The following is a 15,573-nucleotide window of genomic DNA, read 5'->3' as shown; positions in this document are numbered from 1 at the left end:
GGAGGAGGAGCACGCCCCAGCACTGTGATGTCAAATGCCCCTCCTTCCGGTGTCTGCCCTGCAATAGCGCTGTAGTCCTACTCTCCTTCGCTGGCACCCTACTTCGCTGCGATCCTCTGCAAGTGAAGTGGTAGGCTGCCACTATATCAATCATACTATGAATGTACAGAAATAATTTAAAAAAAAGTGAAAACACAACATTGAAAACGAATGAATAAATAAATAATACATAATACTGTAGGTATCAGTGTGGATGACACTGGGGACAGCAAGCCAAAGAGCAGGGAGAATAAAAAGGCAAATGGGAGAAGGAAAAAAGGGAGAGGAAGAAAAAAAAAGGCGGGGGGGAGGGAAGGGAGGTAGCAAAGAAGTGGAGGAATGCCCCACCCAAAAGGATTGCCTTTGTGCACATACGCTCTCCCAAGCTTGGTGCTTGGGGAGACAAACAAAATTGACTTTTAAGTGTGCACAGCAGCAGTCAATGCGCACACACACACAGCCACACAGCCACCCTGCTCGTGGTTGCAAAATTATGCAGGACACACTGTGCTCATGCTTGGAGAGTTGGTGATGTCACCGCTCTCAGCGGCAGTGTGGATGCAGCCTAATTTTGCAAGCGCGAGCTGTTGAAATATGTAAGTATCTATAGGGAACCATGTTAATTGTTTTGAAGCAAAAGGTGGCACTGTGTGCTCATTTGCATGTAATTTCCCAGAATCCCTTGCTGCAGTGGAAGTGCTGTGTGCTGGGAGATAATGGTGAAAGGCGGGGTTGCAGACCTGTCTAAGACATGCAAATGAGCATACAGTAATATTTCAATTTGCTATAAGTATTTAGACATATTTGTATTTACATTGTATACCGTTTAATAATGGGTTTTTTTCCCATGTGATTTTGATTACATCAGGCAGGGGGGCCCGAGAAATTTCATGGATGAAAAGGGGGGCTCTGCATATAAAGTTTGCTCACCCCTGCATTAGGGTGTGCTTGGGCCAGAACAGTAAAAATCAACTCTACAGGAGACATGCTGAGACGGCTATACAGAGCAAGTAGCTTAACACAGCTATACAGAGCTTGCAGCTTTAAAAACGGTTTCAAAGACACAGAAGTTGCAGCACTGCTTCACAGATCCGTGCATTATACTCAGCACTGTGACTCTACTATACTTTCTGAGTCTGCAAGCCCTGCAGCTGCACAGACTAGTAAGCCCCTGCTTTCTACACAGCAGAAAGACTGCAGCACCTTTACACAGGGCTTGTAGGCCCACACAGATTCACACTGAGGTACAGCTATCACACTTACCCCTGCGCTATGTCCCCATGGCTAGGGCTACCAAACACCAAGCTCCGGACATCCACCAGGACACGGGTCAGGGCCACGGACACCTGTAAGTAGAGTTATCACTATGCTGACCGCTGCAGGACACAGATCGGCACCATCTGAGACAGTCGTCCATCATTAACTCAGATAACAGACTGCACACCACACACACTGGCTAAAGGCCTACATACACCTGCAGCATGGCAGAACTCAGACCCTCACCAGACACCACACATGAGTGTAACAACTCAGATGCTGAGACTGCTACACAACTGCAACAGATTCAGGAATGCACAAGGCCTAAGCGGATTGTTACACTTATACAAAAGACCCGCGAAAAATATGAAGCTGACATTGACACTCACCGCGACAAGTTAGAGGAGGCCTGGGAAAAAACTGGACTTGAAATGTGTAATGTTGCATGCATTGGCAATTGTAAAAAGCAGCTCGAGCAAGCAATAACTCAATTAAGGTCTAACCACTTATGCTACCAAGTGCTGTCAGAGACAAACATCACCTACTTGACAAGGACTAATACCGGGGAAAGCCTGCAAGAATCAGACTTACAGAATCATTTTGATCTGACATGCGATGGTCACGTGCGGACCGCTATCACGGAAGCTGAGAGTAGGAGAAAGGATCTTGCACTGGAGGCTTCATCACAGCACTCCAGCGCATCCAGGGATTCATCAAGGTCAGCAAAATCAGCGTCATCTAACGTGTCTAGCGCAAGCGCTACCAAGGCTCGAGCTATCGCAGAGGCTGCTCACACAAGGGTCGCTTATGCTCAGAGAGAGGCAGCCATGAGACTAGAAAGTGCCCACATAGAAGAGGAGGAGCAGAGAGACGCTGCCACTGCGACAGTTGCTGCCACCGCCGCTGAAGCCAACACTGTCGCTGCTATCACTGCACCAGACGCTGCACGTAAGAATACAGAGTTGGACGTGAACCTATAGGCCCTAAGTAAAGAAAGGGAAGCCGTCGCCGCTGTTGCCCAAGCCGTCATCTTAGAAGCAGCCAAACGACAGGATGGCGGGGAGCAATCGTATAGTTGGGTAGCTTCAGAGGATCCAGCCCAATGCGCTAAAGCCTAGGTGAGGAGCCTTCCCACTCTAAACACCAGCGCACCATATGATAACTATATACAAATATATTCAGGGACAATACAATGAGCTTTCAACAGAACTATTCATCCCACGGGCAGTACAAAGGACTCGGGGCCATCCCTTAAGGTTGGAGGAAAGGAAATTTCACCAGCAACAAAGGAAAGGGTTCTTTACAGTAAGGGCAATTAAAATGTGGAATTCATTACCCATGGAGACTGTGATGGCAGATACAATAGATTTGTTCAAAAAAAGGTTGGACATCTTTTTAGATGGGAAAGGTATACAGGGATATACCAAATAAGTATACATGGGAAGGATGTTGATGCAGGGATTAATCCGATTGCCAATTCTTGGAGTCAGGAAGGAATTAATTTTTCCCCTTAATGGGGTTTTTTGTTTGCCTTCCTCTGGATCAATAAGTAAGTATAGATATAGAATAAAGTATCTGTTGTCTAAATTTAGCATAGGTTGAACTTGATGGACGTACGTCTTTTTTCAACTTCATCTACTATGTAACTATGTAACTATGTGACTATATATACACGAAGAGGATATCACAAATGCCAAAGCCTTGCAAAGTCTGTGGCGATAAGGGGTTAATCAGACCACTAATTAACTAATGAAGGCTGATTAACCCTAAAATGCGCTGGGACTGAAGGGGTTAACTGTATGTGCACCACACTAATATGTTTCCCCCTACACCATCTTTATTGTCTCCATTTTGCAGCTCAAGCCCTAGCTGCAGTAATAGTACTGTATGAAAACTGTGCCAATTGGTTTTGCGACACAAAGGGGAGCTGCGAGCGCTAAACCAAGCGCTGATTGAAGAAGCATGGTTATGTATGGGTGGCCGCTTTGAAGTATAGGGATCACCTTCTAAGCACTAGACCTCGCAACCGCAAGGTTAATTGATTAAGTGGTTTGCGGTCTAGCTGAAGTGCTTTGCTGTCAAAATGTATCAGTTACCTTGTTAGCTTCTTAACAAGAAAGGGGGAAAGTATATTGGCGTGACAAGTAGGTGAAACAGCAAACCACATCATAGCCTGTTCAATCACGTAAGCTAACTTGCTGTCAGGAATCGGCGTCCTCCGCACTCCCCACACAGAGCAATCTCTCCCCTCAGAGAGTCCCTGGACACACAAAACAATCCTGCCTTACCGACCTCTGCGGCTCCCCGCCCCTGCCGCCGTCGCGGGATCACTCCCCTCGGCGATTCCTCTGCTCAGCGCCGGGTGCGCCCACGCCCTCCCACGCGCACACCTGCACCATCCACTGGCTCGGTCCACGCGCGTGCACGCGTTACTGAGCGCGCTCATTCTGCACACTCTTCTTCCCGTCCCCCGGAACGCAGGCTCCGCCCCCGCACACCACACGAGCATACTCAGGTTACCAACAAGACTCACCTGGCCTGGTATGCCTGCACCAATCTGCAGTGTCTCCCTGTAGCTCTTCCTGTCCCGCCTCCGTTCCTAATTGGAACTTCCTGCTTTATCTAGCTCCTCTCTGCTCTCAGTCTTTGCTCGACATAGTCTCTGTATGGAAGTACTTCTGGATTCTCTCAGTGTTTTCACAGGTTCTGACGCGGCTTGTACGAATACCCCCTCTGGCTCTCGATCTCAGCACCCCTTGGACAACGCTCACTCTGGTAACCGCTTGAACACGGCTTGGACTACGACCTACCTCCGCTCTCCACACCCTGACCTCGGCAAGGCATCCTTCACTCCTTCTCTACAACCGGTACCGGCAAGCATTGTCTACCTTACTACACCTGGCCTGGCAACACTTTATACCACACTCCGGACATGCTCCCTTTGCTGCGGGTGCGTGTATTACCACTTCCCCCTTCAGCTCAGGGGAGGGTCTGGTCTGCGGGTAGCACCGGCGTAACACTTGCGCTAGGAGTGAGCTAGCACTCTAATTTTTGGAGTGCAGCTAGGAATAAAGAAACCATACACACATAAACTTTATAGTAGTGGCATAAGCAGAACATACTTTTATTAATACACTTTATCATACTGTTGGTTTTAAATGTAAAGACGGGAAGTTTTTTCTGTCAGCCCGGGAATAAATCCTTTAACATGCAAATATGTTAAGGATGAATGAACTGAGGGATTTTTCATCTCCGTATTTCAGAGACACCCTGCAGAGTGGGTGCCTCAATGTCTATGAGAAGTCCGGAGTTGAAAAGCCTCAGTAATCCTAGGTGTTAGGATGGCCGGGATATTGTACGTGCCAGATACCGGTGTAAAATATTGGTACTTCACACTTGGTGGCCAAACCCCAGACTTAGTGCCGCCAGGGAAGAGGTTGGACCCGGTATGCTAAGAAGCTGAGGTGTGAGGTTAGCACCTACTCCGTGCAAACCGGGACGCAACTTCTGCCCTTTCTGCAAAGTACTGGCAAGTCGGGGATAGGTGGGAGAAATGTTCCCACGGGCAGGATTGGTTAGACATGTTAGGTATATAACCCTCAACCCTATAAAAATGCCCGCGGGCCAGTCCCTAATAGTTACATCTCAAGATTCACCCGATTCAACTAAGCTTGACCAAGTTCCATCGTCAGCGCTTCCGGAGTGTGAGGGGTTAATAATATCGTAACCAAGGATCAACCCCTCTTCTGGAATTCGTTAGAGCTAAGGGTTCCCGAACGAACCTTGTAAGGACTGAACGAACATTTTCCTTTTGGTGGAAATATAGGGGTGGCAACTTGTGCCCGTAGCCAGGAACTGCTACACGGATCCTTTTGCGCACCCACTTGCATGCGTGCAGGGGTGCCTAGGGACTTTGTTTCATTCCAAGGACAATTGATTTTGTTTCCCCGACCCAGTAAGTATTTTATTAAGTGTATATTGTGAAGATTTGTGTATCTGTCTGAAAAGAAATAAATTACAATTTCTTTTACCCAACTTGTGTGCTCAGTGCGGAATCCCGGTATTAATTTGTGCATAAGTTTTGGTCTCCCGTGACAAGCTTTATTTACTGGTTGCAGCAGTGGGACGCTGACTGAGCCTATGGTATATTCTCCTGCGGGATTCTATAACATAGTGGGAGAAACCCCTGTGCCATACCCCTGCGCTACACATCCCATTGAGTAACCGCTCACGAAGGTTCCGATCATGGGACGAGCTTGGAGTGATGTGAGGGCTATGGATTGCCGATGGACGGCTGATCAAAGCCGCAACTGGAGGAGGACTTGGAGAATCACGAATCCAGAATGGCTCCAATGGAGGGGCCTGACCCCGTAGCTGCTGTGGCAGCCGACACCAATCAGAGTGCAGGAGGTTGATCCAGCTATGGCGCTGCAAGGACATGGGGAGGGAGCAAGTTACCACCTGAATAATGGTGGCTTAGCGCCAGCAGGTGTGGAAGAGGTAGTCACTGCGGCTACTGGACTTACCGCCACTGGGCTAACAGCGCTCCTGAGTGCATGGGGAGAAAAGGCTACTGCAGCGGAGCGTATACAGATGCTGGCCGTATTGCATGGTAAAGCTCCACACTCCTACCTTGTCAACGGGGAACAGGATATCCCCTGGGTGAACCACCACAGCTTTAGCAAATTCGTGGATGGCACAGATTAAATAGATGCCTTTCTAAATGACTTTGAGACGCAGTGCCTCCGGTACAGGGTCCCATCTCGGAATATTTTGCTGAGACTGTGTCCATTGCTATCCGGGAAAGCCAAGCGGACTGCGCAGGTTATTCCACGCATGGATGCTGATGGCTACGGTCATGTGAAAAGTATGCTGCTCACCCAGTATGCCCTCACCCCAGAAGCGTACTAGGGCAAGTTCCAGACTGGGGAGAAGTACCTTTGAGAATCCTATGTGGACTATGGAGCCCGCATGGCTTTGTAGGAGACCCAGTGGGTGGAGGGTTACGGGATCACCAAGTTCCACACACTACTGGACTTGATGTTCCATGAGCAGCTACTACAGCAGCTTCCCTCGGACATGAGGGCATGGCTTTTTGACCACAAACCAAAGACCCATGTGGATGATTCGAGGATGGCGGACGAGTATGTGGCCAGCAGGGCTCTGATGAACAAGAGAGCGGCTCCTAAAGATGTTGCGAGTTCGACCAAGGGAGTCAAAATCATTCCTCAGTGGACCCACAAGCCTGCAGCAGAAGGCAACGCACCCAAAGCTGCAGAGTTTAGACACGAGAGGCGTTGTTTCACCTGCAACAAGGTCGGACATCTCAGGCCAGACTGTCCGGACAGGACCGGTCCGGGGGACCCCATCAGGGGCAACGATCACAAGCTGCGAGGCCGGTCGCCCATGTGCGACTGGCACACACAGAGCAGCCAAGTGTGACGGTAGGGGGAAATATGGCTGCTGTTTATAAAGGTTAAGTTTGCCATTACCCCTACCTGTCAGTAATACATTGGTATTGTATTATATATTATGTATATATGTATGTCTTTGCTTGGTTCCAGCACCTCGGGAATCAGGGGTTAATATATTTGCAGTAGAATTGTTGCAAATGTTATGTTGCAGTTCTAACCACCAGTCAGGGCTGGGCATGTAGGCAGCTCCTGGCCCTGAGTGTTGCAATATTATGGTTTAAGTGTATACAAAGGTGGGGAGGGAGACCCCGAGCAGACAGAGCCTGCAGAGAGTTACAGAGGAGTTGCTGTGACAGGGAGAAACTGCAGTGTCCAATCCAGTGTTGGTCTCAGACCTGAAAACCAGTCCTGTAGGCACTGGGCAAAGAGAGAACAGGGAAAATCTCTGCAAGTCGGTCCCTGCGACTAGTTAGACAGGGTATTCCCCAGATTCCCCAAGTAGAAGATGCTCTTGCCCGACCATATCTGGCCGAACCAGAGTAACAGCAGCACTCGAATCCAGCATACCGGCAGTCATCCGGTCCCCAATGGTCACCGGTCGAAGGTGCTTGATCCGGACAGCCTTAGGACCAAGACCGACCGCGGCAACCTGGGAAGCTGGTTCGACTGGAACAAATGGGTTGGTCGCTGCGACTGGCACCGGGAACGAAGGGGAGGTTGCTTGATCATCTGGGCTGGTTATTCAGGCGATGCCCCAGGCCGCTTGGGTACGTTGCCCAGCCCCTGCACCCTGAGCTGGAGAAGCTTGGGACAGTCGCGTTTCATGTGCCCTGTCTCGTTGCACCTCAAGCATCACCGTTCATTGACGAACTTGGTAGGAGCCGGCTGGGTGCTGTTAGGCACTGCAGCTGGCCGCCAAGAGCTCGTGCTGGTTCGGGCTGCATCAGTGGAGTGCCGCCTGCAGTGGAGGTGGGCATGCCAGAATACATCCGGCGTGCGCTGGGTGACCTAGGCAGCGAGGCCACTGCTGCTGAGCGAGTTGCCCAATTCCAGCTCCTGATGGCTCACGCACCCACCCGATCATCATTAGGAAGTAGGAGGTCCCGTGCCAGTCGGGCACCCCGAATCAAGTATAGCAGCTTTGCCGCGTTTTGCGAGGACACGGATGACTTTGATGGATATCTGCGGTCCTTTGAGAACTATTGTGACATGCACGACCTACCTGAGGAGGACTGGGTCAAATACCTGGCCCCGCAGCTGCGCGGCAAAGCAGCTGTGGCACACCGTGAGATGGACTGGGAAGATGCAAAGGACTACCCAGTTTTGAAGGAGGTTCTACTGGCATAGTATGCTATTACCCCAGAGACCTACCGGACCCAGTTCAAAACCCTGAACAAGGGGTCCCAGGACACGCACCTCGAGTTCATGTCCTGGCTAGAGCACCATTCTAAAAGATGGATCGCCGGGTGTGAGATAACAACCTTTAAGGCACTCCATGACCTGATGGTCAAAGAACAGTTTATGCTAAAATGCTTGCCTGAGATACGAGAGTGGGTCACCGACCGCAAACCGGCCAGCGCGAGGCAAGTGGCGGCCCAAGCCAATGACTTTGTAGCCGCAGCGCCTAACCGCACCCGGCCGGCTCCTACCGAGTTCGTCCATGAACGGCGAGGCTTCAGGTACAACCAGACGAGGCAAATGAAACGCGACTGTCCCAAGCTTCTCCAGCCCCAGGGTGCAGGGGCTTGGCAACGTACCCAATCGGCCCGGGCCGTCGTTTGGATAGGCAGTCTAGATGATCATGCACCCTCCCCTACGTTCCTGGTGCCAGTCGCAGCAACCCAAGCCACCAACCCCTTTGTTCCAGTCGAACCAGCTTTCCAGGTTGCCACGGTCGGTCTTGGTCCCACGGATTTCCGGATCAAGCACTTTCGACCGGTGACCATTGGGGACCGGATGACCGCTGGTATGCTGGATTCTGGTGCTGCTGTTACTCTGGTTCGGCCAGCTATGGTCGGGCCAGAGCATCTTTTACTTGGGTAGGGGATGAGGGTGACTCTGGCGGATGGGGGCAGCAAATCCCTCTAAGTGGCCCGTGTGTTCTTGGACTGGGGTGCGGGCCAAGGCATCTGCAATGTCGGCATTCTGCCCAGCTTAGATGCTCCTGTACTGTTGGGCAATGACTTGGGTCGACTCCGATGCAGCATCGAGGAGGACGGTGCCGTAGCTGTAGCTGCGGTGACTCAGAGCCAGAGTTGCCGTGGTCCCATCCCAGACTCAGCTGCAGTTCAGGGTCGCAATCCTGAAACTATCACTTCTGAGGCCTTGGAACCCCCAGTCGTGGATGTTCCGGAGAAGGTTGACTGGGTAAGTCGAGCGGAGCCTGCCCTGACTGAGACCGATATCCCTGACTGTGTGACTAGGGCCCCGACAGCTCTGGACAGACCATGGACAGCCAAATGTCAGTTGGTGGTACCTACTAAGTACCGCGCACAGTTGTTGCACTTAGCGCATGCGATCCCGCTGGCCGGGCATCAGGGGGTTACTCGTACGAGGGCCAGGCTGACCCAGAGTTTCTACTGGCCGGGGGTATCACGGGAAGCATCGGCGTTCTGCCGCACCTGTGATACCTGCCAGCGAGTGGGGAGGCAAGTCGATCGGGCGAAGGCCCCCCTGAGGCCGCTACAGGTGATAGGGGAACCATTTCAATGGGTAGCGGTAGACATCATCGGGCCTCTGATGATTCCCAGTAGGTCAGGGAAAAGATATATTTTAACGGTCGTAGACTTTGCGACCAGGTACCCGGAGGCGGTGGCTCTTTCTTCCATTGACACCCGGAAGGTGGCTGAGGCGCTAGTAAATATTTTTACAAGGGTAGGTTTCCCTTGTGAGATCCTGACTGACCAGGGAGCACTGTTAATGAGTGAGCTGCTCCAAAGTCTCTGGGCTGTGTGTGGGGTGACCTCTCTCCGCACGGCCCCCTATCATCCTCAAACCAACGGACTGTGAGAGCGGTTCAATGGCACCCTGAAGCAGATGCACGGAGGACGAGGGAGGGGACTGGGAAGCACACCTGCAGCACCTACTGTTTGCATACAGGGAGGTGCAACAGGAGTCTACCGGTTTCTCACCCTTCGAGCTTCTATGTGGGTGCCGGGTCCATGGACCGCTATACCTGTTCCGGGAGGGGTGTTAGGGGGAGACCCCCACAACAGATGCGACGGTGCTCCAGTATGTGGTGGAGCTCAGAGATCGGTTGGCAGATCTGATGGGCTTAGTGCAGGCTATCCTCAAGGGAGCTCAGACCAGGCAGAAGCGCTGGTATGATAGAAATGCCCGTAGTTCATCCGGGGCAGCAGCTGCTTGTTCTGAAGCCAACTCGCCAGAATAAACTCCTACCTACCTGGTCCGGCCCATACCCGGTAATCCGGCGGGTGAACGAGTAAAATTACGTGGTAGCTCTGGATCAGGAGTTAGGTAGACATCAGAACTACCACATCAACATGTTAAAAAAATATCATGCGAGTGGACCGGTGGTGATGGCTGTGTGTAGCCCACCATCGTGAGATGCGGCAAGCAGAGCTCTGCCCGATCTCCTAGGAGAGGCTAGGTAGGGAGGCTCTGTGGAGGACGTAGTGATAGTGTCCCAGCTCGTGGCTTCCCAATGGAAGCAGGCGCGAGAGTTGTTAGGAAGGTATGGGAGTCTGTTCACGGACAAGCCGGGACGGACTCACTTCACTGATCATCCGGTCAACACTGGTGATCAGAGGCCCCTTCGGAAGTCCACCTACTGAGTGTCTGTGGAGGTAAAACGGAGCATGGAGAAGGAGATTGAGGAGTTGATGGGAGTGATCTCCAGGTCACAGAGTCCCTGGGCCTCGCCTTTGGTCCTTGTTCCCAAAAAGGATGGAACCACCCGGTTCTGCATAGACTACCAGCAGTTAAAGGCCCAGACAGTGTCAAAGCAACAGATCATTAGTGAAGTCAGAGTTCTTTAACTTGTTCAACACACAAGACAATGCCTAACCATACACACTCTGAACCTGTGCAGGACTGACAGAGACAACAAGGAGGAGAGTAAATGACTATACCATACATTCCGTAGACGACAGAGTAAAGATACCTCTCCCTACACCCATAGAGTGCAATCACATGGCGGCAAACAGGAACGAGATTCTCACACCAGATGTGGCAAGTCGTCACCCACACCTTAGGGGAATGGCTGACCGTATCCTGCCGGTAGAACAAGATGCCAAGATTTTGCTACTGCTCGGCAGGGTCAACCTGAGAGTGCACAAAATCCACGAACAGCACAACGGACTCCATAACGCCCCATTTGGCAAAAGACTTGACCTAGGATGGGTGATAGTGGGCCATGTATGCATTGGCAAAGTGCACAAACCAGACCACGTTGATGCCCGCAGAACAAATGTAATGGAACGTAGACACACATCCCTCTTCAAACCCTGTATTGGCCATGGTCAAGTGACAGGAAGGCCTAGCAAGGAAGAGAAACATGGTCATACCCCTGAGAACCACAAAAACATCTTCATATCAGGGAAATGTGACAATGGCCTAGGATGTTCAGTTGTCCAGACGACAAAAGACGATGAGCCAACTTCACCAAAGGAAGAGAACGAACTCCTGAAGATGATTGACAAAGAGATCTTCCAAGATAAAACAAACAACCGGACAACTCCGCCTCAGCTCCATCCACCCAGTGGACATCTCCTAACTAAAGTAAAGGGCATTGAGAAATCAACACAGACAGATCAGTGACACGATGGATTAGCGTCTACAGCTACAGAACAGAACCATGCGGACCACAGCACTGGGCTATAGCTCACCCTCAGAGCATATCATTGCTTACAGAAACAGAGTCTCTGGCGCAGTCGGTTCCAGCAGATACAGGTCAACCAACAATCTTGGAAACAGCTACAGAAATCCACCTTCCAGACTGTGCTGTGGTCACAAACGTGACACCTGAGGGTACACTAGGACTTCATCGTTCCTCTAAATGGACAATGATTCAGCGAGCATTTGCACTCTTTCGGCATATTTAGGCATACTACCACTGCTCTTAACCACACACCTGGTGGTAGAATAGACAGCTGTCGTGGTAAGCCTCTGTACAAAAGACCATGTGCCATCAGCACAGTGACCGAGGCAAAGATTGTTGTCCCTAGTTGTGTCCAAAGGGGGACGCATACAGACAAGACTAACTGAGTCAATGGAAAAGAGAACCTCTCTAAAGGGAGTTCCTTCTGGAAGCAGAATCCTATGACCAACAAGGGCGACTCCACAAGAACAGGTGGTCGCTTTACCAATTCCCAAGTGTGCTGGGAACGCACGGTTGGAATTTCCCCCAAAAATGCCCCTTTGATGCAAGTTCAGCCCAACTTGACAATGCTCATGGACATGATTCCAGTCTTTGTCGGATCCAGAACCTTTGCCCGGATTTTGGGGACATGGGGTGCCACCACTTGAGTGTACCTATTTTCCTTCAATAGCTCACCTATTTTTGGACTCTTAAGAAATAATGTGGAGCACCCAGCCATCTCGGATTGGTGGCGACACCTGGAGCTCCAAAAGACTTTCGAGCCTAATAGAACTGGCCAGTACCATCTGTCATGCATATGTAACCCATGCCCCCGCCCTACCTCACTTAGAGGCCAGTGTGTGGGAAAGGAGCACGTTACCTCATTTAGTGCTTCACCTGTTGGTTTGCAGGAGGTCTGAGTGTCTGCTGATGTTAGGAGAGTTGGACAGGACTGGATCTTATAGGATAATGGATCTTATAGGATTCTGGTTCATCTTGGTGTTCAGCGCCTCCAGTAGTGATGGCTCCCACAGTGTTGGAGTCAGCACCCACAACTACACACATACCTTCTCTAAGCCCAGGGACTGACACCATAGGCTGAAGTGTAATTGCAGGATCTTTATTCACAGCATACATCTTTCAGCTTAGCAGTACAGTTTTCTGCATACGCCCCAGGACTTCTGGACGGTGCTTACTTCCACTGTTCCAGGTGGTCTTGATTAGTCAGCCAAGAGAACAGGCTTACCCCGCAATGGGGAAGACTCATTGTTCCCACCATTCTTCTCCCTCCTTCACCCTAGCCAGGGATCAGGCAGAGACACACACTCTCTCCCAGGGGGAGAGGAAGACTCACACATCCTCTCTCTCCAAAGTGGAGAGGAAGACTGCCCCCCTCCTCACTCCAGGAGGAGCTGGGAAGGACTGCTCTAACATTAGCCTACTCCTCTTAGAAACTTCTGGAAGGGGCGGGCTCATGGACTGTACCCACCTACAAGGGGCTGTACACAGGCCATGAGACACCACCTAGCTTCCTTCACTTTCTGGGAAAGCAGGAAGGGGTGTAAAGGGCCCACAGATTAACTTGCTCTTTGTTGCTTCATTTTCGGCTGTGCACCGGTTGTTCCTGATTGGATTTCCCCCTACCTCTATATATGCAGCCCTACATGTATGATGGCGGGTAACACAAAGGCCAAATCTATTTAATTATTTTATTGATGATGATCCAGGGAGTAATCTGATTGAAATAACACACGAAAACACCTTGCTCACCATGCATAAGAGAAATACAGTGACTGGTGCAAAGGGAAAACAATGATGGAAGACACAACAAAGTGGCCACAAGGGGTCACTAAAAGTCCCTTAATGTTGAACTCTAGTAATGGTATAATGATATATACTTAAAGTAACAGTTAAATAACTGATACCACAAGATCCAAATTAGACGCAGACCAATTAATAGGTCATGATGAAGCCACTGTACAAATGAATGGGTGAAGGGTGGGTATCGGGGCAGGGTGGCTTAACCCCTTAATTACCTTTGTGGTTATTAAACGATAAGGTGATTAAGGGGTTAAGTGATATCAGAATGTATTTGCTATGTATTTTTCTGGCATCGGAGGACAGAGGGCCCTTGCTGACGGAGGGGATTCATATTGCTGAGGTTAGTAGAACTGTAATTATTTTATTATGCTATTTAATGTGTTTAATATTGGACAAATAATCTATTATCCATATCTGCATAGTAGTTATTTTGACCATTACTGTACTGTATGTTTTGGTGGGGGGGGGTGGGGGGGTTTTAATTTATTTAAATGTAGACCCTTGTTTTATTTTTTTGACATACAGGATTGGTTCCTTAGGTCTGCAGGGACCTCTGGAGACCACCTGAGTGGCCCACGGCCGCCCACGGGTACCAGGCTGCAGACCCACAGGGGGACACCTGCGGGGATGAACCGGGGGCCCCACAGCTGTGGGGGCCCAGCGGACCCATGGGAACCACCCGAGGACCCTCAGACACCTGTTGGGCTGACCCAGGGACCCCGAGACACCCACGGGCCCACCCGTGGAGACCCCATTTGGGGCCCACTGTGACCTGCGGGGACCACCTGGAGGCCCGCGGTGCTTGACCACACTGTGGAGCCTGCCGACACCTGCCAGGACCACCGGGGACTCCCGAGGGCCTGCGGTATTAACCCTGTATATCAAAGAATAAATCATGTTGTATGGGGGGGGCACAGGGGGTGGGTGGGTTATGTATTGTTTATTAAATACATGTAGCCGGGACCCCCTTCTCGCCCTTGTTGTTGTTGGGGGCGGGTACGCTGCAGTAGGGAGCGCTCCTATACGGAGGCTCCGCGTCGTGCAAGACGCCATGTTATGGTTGGCACCAGTGCAGACTTAACCTAGCCAGAGGTTGCGCATACGCAGGCAAGAGTAAACAAAGCCCGCGAAGGAGGAGAGTTCCGATTGGAGGGAGGGAGCGAGACACAGGTCCCATTAGCCCCCGCGGGTCCCCGTGATAGGGCTGAGCCAATGGGCTGCGAGGTTAAGGAGGAAAAGGAGGTGGTTGCGCGCACGTTGTTCAGAGCTGGCTGGAGAGGAGACGAGACGGAGCTTCGGTGTGGGGAGGCCAACCGCCCCCTATGTAGGCCGCATGCCCCAGGCCCAGTTAGGCCCTGAGTCCCAGTAGAGACAAGTGGAGCTAGGGACTTGCCATAGTGAGGTTCCGGTTCCCTTTATTGCTGCACTATCATCACCAGGACAGTTCTAAGTGGCAGGAGGTCTGGGCTCAGACCCCGCTAGAATGCCACAGCGTGTCCGGGTGGGATCGCCCTGGACATCCACGGCTGACGACATCTGCACCTCGCTGACCCTTTGTGAAGATTTGTAGCAGCACCGGGTACTGGAGTACCCGGCAGGTAATTCACCAAGTGCACCAACGGTACCATCGTTCATTCGGGACACAGTGGCTTCGCAGTCACACTCATACAGTATATATATATATCTGACTCACTTGAGGGTGGGAGGACTATTCCCAAGGGAACTGGACACGGGGTGGGATCACCTGGTGGAGGGAGACGGGAGGGTCGGCGTTCGACGTGACGCAGATTAGAGTGTCTCCTCTAGGGAGGGACACATGTGGATATATGTGTGAGAATATTGCAAGTAAAGATGATTGGTTAAGGTACACTGCTGTGTGTGTATTGAAGGTATATAAGTCCTGCAAAGACCCACTTCCACTCTGGCGGAAGCTGTCGCAGGTTGAGGCGCTGCACCAAGTTATAAGTATTGTGTGTTCCCCAGGCTCTCCGTGGCAGAGGCTTAGACCCTGTGAGCCTACAGGTAATACAGCATATGATAGTGGCCTGCGTTCATTAGGAAGCAGGGCTACATTTGGAGGCGCTGCTGAGATCTTAGACCTGGGGTGCCCCCCCTCGAGACTAAATTACCGCCACCATGGCCCTTCCGTCCCAGCAGGAAATACGCGACTGGGCACGCCAAATGCGCACGCCTGCCCGTCGTGCCGTAGCTGTGACCCGAGTA

Source organism: Ascaphus truei, chromosome 1, assembly GCF_040206685.1.
Source record: "Ascaphus truei isolate aAscTru1 chromosome 1, aAscTru1.hap1, whole genome shotgun sequence".
Taxonomy (NCBI): domain Eukaryota; kingdom Metazoa; phylum Chordata; class Amphibia; order Anura; family Ascaphidae; genus Ascaphus; species Ascaphus truei.
Note: the sequence above shows the minus strand (reverse complement) of the source record.